Raw genomic sequence first — 8,948 nt, 5'->3', positions numbered from 1 at the left:
GTCCCTTTCCAAAATAAAAGCTATACTATACGCTTCTTCTGAGCTATATTCTCAGCAGCATATTAAACATATCAGGTCCCCATAAGGAGAATCATGTGCTAACGGCTGTCTAAATGACTCGGGTAAAGTTTGTAGCATGCGTGCTTGTTGTTTTTGTCTGCTTCCACTTGTCTTTGCACTAGGATGATGTCGGAGTAAATGTGCAGTCATATTCGTTGTGTTCCCACTAGTGCTGTCAGCGTAAATCTCGTTGAAATGACGTTAACGCCACAACACGGCAAATCTCCGTTAACGAGCTACCCCTGATCGCCCTGAGCGTGGGGCTGGACGGCCAACACGTTAACGAGCTAACTGCGCTAACACACTAGCTCCCACCCATGTAATTGAGCATTGCGTGGCACATCCAACATACTGTTTTACTTTAGTCCATGACACGCTTACCTTCAGGGTCATACGTCACATGAAAACCAAAATAGTTCCAAACGCCAGATCTGAATGAGGATGGGGGAGGTTCAATTTGCCATGTTGCAAGGAGAGCTTAACTTCTGTCTCGCTAGCTTGCCCTGCACTCAGTGAATCTGCACTCGACTGCTCCGCCTAGGCTGCACTGTCGAGTGCAGATCCACTGAGCGCTCAACACAGACAGCATCGTCAGAAGGAAAGTTGATAAAATAAATTAAAAATTTTGTATTGTTCGATACATATGCGTACCGAACCGAAAGCACTGTATCGAACAGTTCAATATCGATACGAATATCGTTGCACCCCTAGTACTCATGTATCTCGTACCTAGTGTTTCTTTTTAGGTTTGTTATTTTTCAAATTCTGTATTTATTAAGTTATGCAGGCTTGTTTGCACAACAAGGCTAAATAATTATATAAACTTTTCTCAATCTAAATATTGTACTTTGGTAGAATTAAAAAATAAGTGTAGTGCAGGTCTATGATGATTTTTAGTGCTACTATCATCTAGTTCTGATTCTTGTTCTGTCTTGGTTAAGTCCTCAGTAGTCCTGATTTTGAACTGTTGTAGTCCTGTTTTAATTCCGGATCAGTTCTGGGTCTGGCTGAATTGTGGTTTAGTCCCTGTGTCTTGATACAGCCCCGACTTTGTTCTGCCTTGCTACTTAATTAAAAACCTAGTTTAAGGTGTCCTGCACATGTGATATATATTTTTCCCTATATGAAGTCATTCTTTTTTGAACAAAACTCAAAACAGAGCCAATTAATCTTTCAGTCATTTCTAACCCCCCCCCCCCCCCAATCCCACATGCATACTACCCTTTAGGGCTAAGCCCCGGGTGTATCAAATGTCTGCCTCCGCCTCTGCTTCACAGTCTCCTATTTCACCTGAGTGCTGACACTAAAATGCCACTACACCAATTTTTATAAGAGACAATAAAAATCCCTTTGGAGCAGACTCCTTTAGTGATACCGTACAATTAAAGGCAAAAAGAGGAAACTTGATAGCTCAGAGCTGCCACTCAGCCAAGAGCTGGTTTGTCAAAACAATGTCAAAACAGATTTTCAGGAGAGACTCCTCCCAAAAAGTCACAGCGTGGTTGCTTTGGATTCAGCTCAGATGTCAGAAATTTGAAAAACAGAGCAATTGCAATAAGGTCTTTTCAGATGAATAAACAGGGTGCCATCATTTGTTTGTTTATTGAGATGTTGTGAGTGGTTGTAACTTTCTACTTTCCTGTGGCAATCCCCTGAGTGCAATGTGATGATGTGATTATATCTGATAACCTGGCAGACGTTCACAAAGCTGGGCTGTGCAATAGAGAGAAAAACCTCAAACAGGAAAAAAGGTTTCTCCTAACACGCTACGGTGCTGTGTACACGATCAGCTACAATCTCTGCTTTTACTGATCAGATCTGTAGAAGTAAATGAATTCCCCCCCTGGAAAAACAAAACTTTAGGTGTGTTTAGTATTTTTTTTAGGGCTTTCAAGCTTTCATGGACTTTCTAAAAATGGAAACTTGACTGATAACATACAGTGAGCTGACTCATCGCACTGACAATAAACGTAGCAGGCTTGGGGGGATTTTTCGTGACTAAAGCTGATTTTTATCTGTCCAGTTGTGTGAAAAATCCCAAAAATAGTTTTTGAATAGATCGCACTTGTTCCTGCAGTACATGCACATTCACTTAAGGCGTCACAGACCTTTAACCTGGATTGTGGATGGCACAGTGAACTGTGTTCAAAGACAAGGATTTCTGGACGTGTTCCTGAAGCCATGCAGTGATTTCCACGACAGGATCCTGCCTGTTTTCAAGGATGGCATGCACGGATATCCATCACTGATTTTCACTCTTGTCCCTTGTGTACAGAAATTGCTCCAGAATCTCAGAATACTGTGATATTATCTACTGTAGATGATGAGATATTCAAAGTCTAGACATTTTTATGCTGAGGTGCACTTTTATGAAACTGTTGCACAATTCGTAGATACATTTTTTTGAAGACTGAGGAACCTCTTCTGAAAACCTGACCTGACCTGTTGTCAGTTAACCTAACTGGTTTCAAAATGTTCCTTCAGCTGTTTCTTTTAAATACCACTTACTTTTCTAGCTTTTCCCCCCTTTGTCTCAGATTTTTTGAGATGTGTTGTTTAAAATGAGCTTATATTTCTTATTAATGCCAGTTTAAACAGCGTTTGATGTGTATACTGTGAATAAACCGGGTTCACGAGATTTGCAAATCAATGATTTCTATTTTTATTTACATTTTACACAACGTCCTGTTTTGTTTTTTGTTTTTTTGTTTTTTTTTTGGGGGGGGGGGGGGGGGGATTCTGCAATTCTGTTACTGGTCTATTACTTTAGTTTGTCACTCCCCAACATTAGTTTCAGCAAACGCTATAGCTCTTCTCAAGAGCCACAGCTTCTTGAAGTTGCTTCAAGCACATAGGAGGAAAGATGATGGCGTCACAAGATTCCTGAGCTAATCTTACCTAATAGGACATCATTTTTTCTAACACACTGCTGTGTTTACTTTCACACAAAGTAAACACCCGCTAAAAAAAAGCCATTTTCTGCATGTTCCCTCTTTATGCTCTCTGTGAAAATCTTCTCCGCTTCCCCTTGTCCACTATAAACGACTGCTTTTCCTTCCTTTACCTGCATCCTTTTAATATACATCTGAATGATTGACCTGTCAAACCTAATATGGGTTTTCCACCGATGACATCGATGGCTGCTCTCTTCGTCACTTCAAGGGATGTTGTGTCTCACTCTGCTTTCCTTTTGTAGTTTCCTGGCATGACTGCTTTTCTGCATTATCTAACATGTTAGGCCACTTAGGGACTCCAGGTGGAAACATATGTATGATTATAACCGGGTGCAAAGCAACATCTGGTTTTCATCACAGAAGGATTTGTACACTGTCCCAATAAAATAAACTCACAGTAAACCAAATGAATGATGCACTAATACCTTGAAATACCAGTTTATACTTCAGAGATTTAATTTCACTTCAGTGCCTTATAGTACGGTGAGTTGAACCACTGGTTCAGTTTATCCCACAGCAGCAGCAACACAGTGTGTTGGCCACCACCAGCACCAGCATGTACTGTAAATAGTTTCAGTCACATTTGCTTTGACGTAGCAGTCATAAAATCTGATGGGCTACAGCTTTTAAGGTAAACTGGTGCTTATCATATACCAGCTAAACCCACTGGTCTGTACTGGCCCTCTTGCTCTTCAGCTTATTCAAGTGTTATAAAGGATTTAGAAGCTACTGAGCACATGAGCTGCCAGGGTGAATCTCAGGTTGTTGTTTTATGCAGCACCGCCATCTACTGTTCAAACCAATGAATTAGCAGATAATGTTGACTATTGTCTCCATCTTCCACAAATTAAACATTATACACCCCTTCATGTTTACCGGGCCAACTATACATTACACCTACAGGAGCTGGTTGGCTATGGAAACCTATCCCATGAAGCTCCTGGTTCTCACTTTCTGTGCTGGTGCCTTTGTTACCAAGTCAGCAAAGCTTTGGTTATGTTGGTGACTTTTACGCACCGCGTGTAGAGAGATGATTATGTGAGAAAATGTGAGAAAATCCCAGCAGATCCCAACAACGGTACCATGTTCAAGGTCACTTCAAAACTACTTTCTGTCAGTTTCTGATGCTCAGTTTGAACTTCAGCAGGTCGTCTTGACCTAAATCACAATAGACATTAGCAAGAGTGCTGCACTGCAAGCAACTAAAAACTGATTTCTTAGACATTAAATTAAAAAAGAAAATTGCAAGGCCAATAAAAAGAGTTTAAAATAGACAATAATATTAAAAACAGCAAGAGGAAATAAATCAACGTGATACCGACACAGTTAGACCTCATTTTAATGAGCAGTGGTGTGTTTTAGTGTGGTGAGGTCAGCGTATGCACAAGGACGATTAATCACATCTCTAAATGATGTGGTTAATTGTCTCCTAGAAAATTTTAGATCCACTGCAGAAATTTTAATCTTCAACCAATTAGATCTGAGCGTGTGCAGGCGAGTGCTGATCATTTTTGGGTAAAGAAAAACCGTGAAGGTGTACTTTTGGTCAAGATTTTAACACTAACCAAGGAAAAATAATGAGGCCCATGAAAGTGTAAGCAATCTCTGTAAGCTAAAAACTGTTCTGAACTCATAGAAGTCTTTTCTATTCTTAAATCTTCAGGACGTCAAAGAGAGATGATATCCCCAATATGGTTCTGTTTCTTTTCTCTTTCTTTCTTTTGCATTAATGTATTTATATTATGATAAAAATCAAATGAAATCCACAGTTTAAGACTGTAAAAAGTTCAGTAAAGGCATTTATTATCTACAGTCAGTGAGCAATGCTGTTAAATAACCAAAATAATCATGCAGTAAAGAAGCAGCCCTGCTAAACAGAAACCTGGAGAAATAAAAATAAAATGTGTTTCTAAATAGTGACACTAGAAGGCGCCACTGCTCAGTGTGTCTGGTAATGACAAAGACTGGACGCTCACAATAAGCAGACATGCTGTGGCCTACTTAGTGCTGACTCTTGGGGCTAATTGTGCTAATTGTGCAACTCTAAATTCAGGCTGGCTTTGCTGATCTCTGCAGACAAAGGATTGTGGGTAACAGCCTCTGCTGTGCATTGTGTCCAAGAAGCCATACAGTAACATGAGTGCGCGCAGGTTTTGTCCGAGGAGGAGAGACACCTGATCCTGACACACAGTGAGCTTGTATGAGAGTCGGCAGACAGTGAAAGTGTACATGAGAGGATGAACACTGTTTCAAAGGAAACCTTCAGTTCTACATGTCTCTGAAGTCCGGTTTGCACACATCTTCACGTCTGTGAAGTCTGCATCACTAACAGGGAGGGTGATGGGTTTAAACTTTGTGATAACAGTGACAGTAAGAGCTTTTACTGTCTTTCTCTTCACCTACTCTGCTCAATTCAAGGCTGCTGTGTCAATGCTGAAGCAGGACTAGAGGGAGGGAGAGATTACCCTTTCCTTGGCCTTCACTCTCACCATGAAAGTGCTCAATAAAACCACGATGTCAGCAAGCTGTCTGTAGGGAGATGCAATGTTTAAGAAATCATTTTTATTCAGATTTTAACAATTTAGTGGTAAAACTGCAAAAATAAGGCCATCCATCCGCTTATCCTTTTCAGGGTCGCGGGGGGCTCTCGAGCCTATTCCAGCTGTCATAGGGTGAGAGGCGGGGTACACCCTGGACAGGTCGCCAGTCTGTCGCAGGGCCAACACACAGAGACAGACAATCATTCGCGCTCACATTCACTCCCGCATTCACACCTATGGGCAATTTGGATTAATCAATTAACCTATCCCCACTAACTGCATGTCTTTGGATGGTGGGAGGAAGCTGGAGTACCCGGAGGGAACCCACGCAAACACAGGGAGAAGATGCAAACTCCACACAGAAAGACCCCGGCCTGATGGTGGAATTGAACTCAGGACCTTCTTGCTGTGCGACAACAGTGCTAACCACCGTGCCACCATAAAAATAAGGCGTCGGGGTAATTTTGGTCAATGTCCCCGACCAAAAAAACATTGTAGCACAGTGTCGGTTTAAATGTTCATTGAACAGTTGGTTGAGTTACTTTGATGAGGTTAAAGTGTTACATTAGTGTACCTTCCGAGATTAATCCATTATAATGGGCAGCAGATAGGACAGACAACTGTTTTCACGACTTTGAACTCCAGCCAGCGTAGTGAAAACTGTTCTCTCACTTATTTACTGAAAGTTGATTCGCAGTCGATTACAAGCTACAGATGCAACTTTCTCTATGCATGTGTTTCCAGAATAGATGACTTGGTGATAGAGTAACATTTTAAATCCAGCAATAGTTTGTTCTCAAGGCAAAGTTAAAATAAATAAATAACTTCTGGATTATATTATGGGATATCCTTGTTGTAAAAAGGCAGTTTAAGCCTGTGGACCTTTACTGACCAAGATTTAACCCACCAGCAAAACCTCTGACATCCAACAACAGGGCAAAGGTCTTATGGGAGAGGTGATTGACATGGAGGAGAAGATAGATGAGGAATCCCAGCTGACATTAGCATCACAAGGAAAGTAGACTGAGAAGTACCAGGGACTGAAGGACTAACTAGACAAGATGTGGAAGGTGAAATCCAAAGTAGCCCAGTGGTAATGCAAGCGTTAGGAGCCGCTATTGTCATCAGCATGTTTATATTAAATTCAGCAGAAAGCAGAACCCAAGAAACAACCAGCAGAACTCAAAACAAACATGAGCTAAAGTTAACAGACAACACAAGTTTACCAGCTTTATATACACAGGAGGTAATCAGGGAAAATGGAAACATAGGGGTAACAAGGAACAGTGGAAACTAACCAATGCCACTGACAAAAAAAACTAAAACTTATAGCAAAGCACAAGAGATTGAGGACTCACCAAAATAAAATAGGAAGTAACTGAACAGGAAAAAACAACCAAGTAGACTTGACAAAACATAGTAAACATAGTAGAATAAACTGAAACACGAGGAATTCAGTATAAACTGCAACTCAAGTCAAGTAACTAGATTTCATAAAGCAGCAATAACTAAAACTAAACTTAGAATACAATCATAACTAAAGCTTTTTTGTACTACATACAAAGAATACAAAATTTAAAGGGAACGAGGGGTGGCTGTAGCTCATGAGATAGCACAGGTCAGCTATTAATCAGAAGATTGGTAGTTTGAACTCTGGCTCTGCTCCAGCCTGCATGCCCCAAGTTACTCTCTGATGCATCCATTGGAGAACAAGTCCATTTACTGTTTAACGCCATAAACACGGGAATCAACAGGAATAAAGAATAACTAAGAACAATGAAACACATGTCAGAACCAAATATTAAGTACAGACATAAAACCCAGGGTCAATGATGCACGTGTCAGATTATAAAGAAAAATACACATCAGGTGATGAACGCTACTTAACCTGTTTTTAATAATCGTTATCAGTATTATATAAAGTCCTTAACTTTATATAATGATGGCCTGGATTGTTTGTCACCTTTTAGACCCAAGTGCTTTTTTCTAGTCTTTCAGATGCATTAAAAGCTTCTTTAGCTTTTTCATTTATTAGGATTTATGTGGATTTACAGTTAAAATCAATATGGGATTAAAGCAAATTCTGTCTTAGGCCAACACAGCTGGACATAATGTATTCTGCATGAATGTTGTAATGGATACTTTAAACTGCTATGAAATGGGAGATGGCAATTACACAATGAATGATATGCACTAATGATTTGCACTACTCTGCCTGGTTTGCACTCAATGTCATTTACCCTTATATGGTATATTGGTAAGAGCTTTCTGTTAGAGGTAAAAGTGTATTATAGTATTTAAGGGGAGTGAAGGGTTTTTTACTTTAAAATATTTTACTTGCATTTTTGACTCACTCTGAATTTAAATGGTTCCATTGTCTATTTATCGAGGGTTGAGAGTAACCGAAGTTGCGAGCGCTGGATGGCCGGACATGGGGCAGAATTGGCAAGAAAGTTGACGTTGACGTGGACTTTGACTTTGCTATTCATGTGCGAAGGGGAAATGCTACGTTTAGTCTGGATAAGAGATGGTCGATCAGGACGTGATGGTTGTGGCATTCCTTGTTGTGATCGATATGTGGCAGTCACACTCTAATGAAGATATAATATTGTTGAACCTCCAGACATTTATCAGTTGAGTCTGCAGCTTGAGTCAGCTTTATAGTGATGTTTGTATCTTTTAGGCTGTCATCCTGCAGCTTTGCAGCTTTTTAGTCACTGTTGCTACTCTCGTGGCTGCCTTTGGGTTGCAGCAAGAGAGCAGTTTTGGAGAACAGGCTCTAAAATAAGTTAAGTATGTCCCATTTTATTCCCTGGCCTACCAAAAAAGACATATCAGAATGTGCATGGAAAGTTTTAGAAAAGGGGGCCTTGGAACTTGGAAGTGTTTTAGTTTTAGCTGTGGCTCCAGCATCCTGGAGCTACAGTATTTGGACATTTTTTGCCAGCACAAAAACGGACATTTAAGTCATTATCTTGATGTTCTTCAGTAATGCCACACATTAATGCGAATCCACACAACAAGATCCAGGAATTCATAAACACACTCCTGTGCACAGTGAATTTTCAGCCTTGGAGGTTCACGGTCTCGGACAGTTCTTGTTTTGATCTGCAAATCATGCAAAGCTACTCTACAAGAGTCCTAGATAATAAATATAAGGTTTGTGAGCCTAAACTTAGACAGTTAGCCCCTTAAAGTACTGAGGGAAAAAAAAGATCACTTAATGTGACAGAAAGGGCCAGAACAGCTGATAAACAGTGTATTTTTTGTCTGCAGTGGTGAGAGTAGAGAAGCACAGAAAAGTAGATTTCATTAGAACATCCGATCTGCATCAGTTTAAATGCCTTCTGAAGGGATTAGCTGTCCACTGTCTGACTTTAATTCGCTACCCAGT

Source organism: Simochromis diagramma, unplaced genomic scaffold (genome assembly GCF_900408965.1).
Source record: "Simochromis diagramma unplaced genomic scaffold, fSimDia1.1 OVJJ01000293.1, whole genome shotgun sequence".
NCBI classification, from domain to species: Eukaryota; Metazoa; Chordata; class Actinopteri; order Cichliformes; family Cichlidae; genus Simochromis; species Simochromis diagramma.
The sequence above is the reverse complement of the archived record's forward strand: the minus strand, read 5'-3'. Positions refer to the sequence as shown.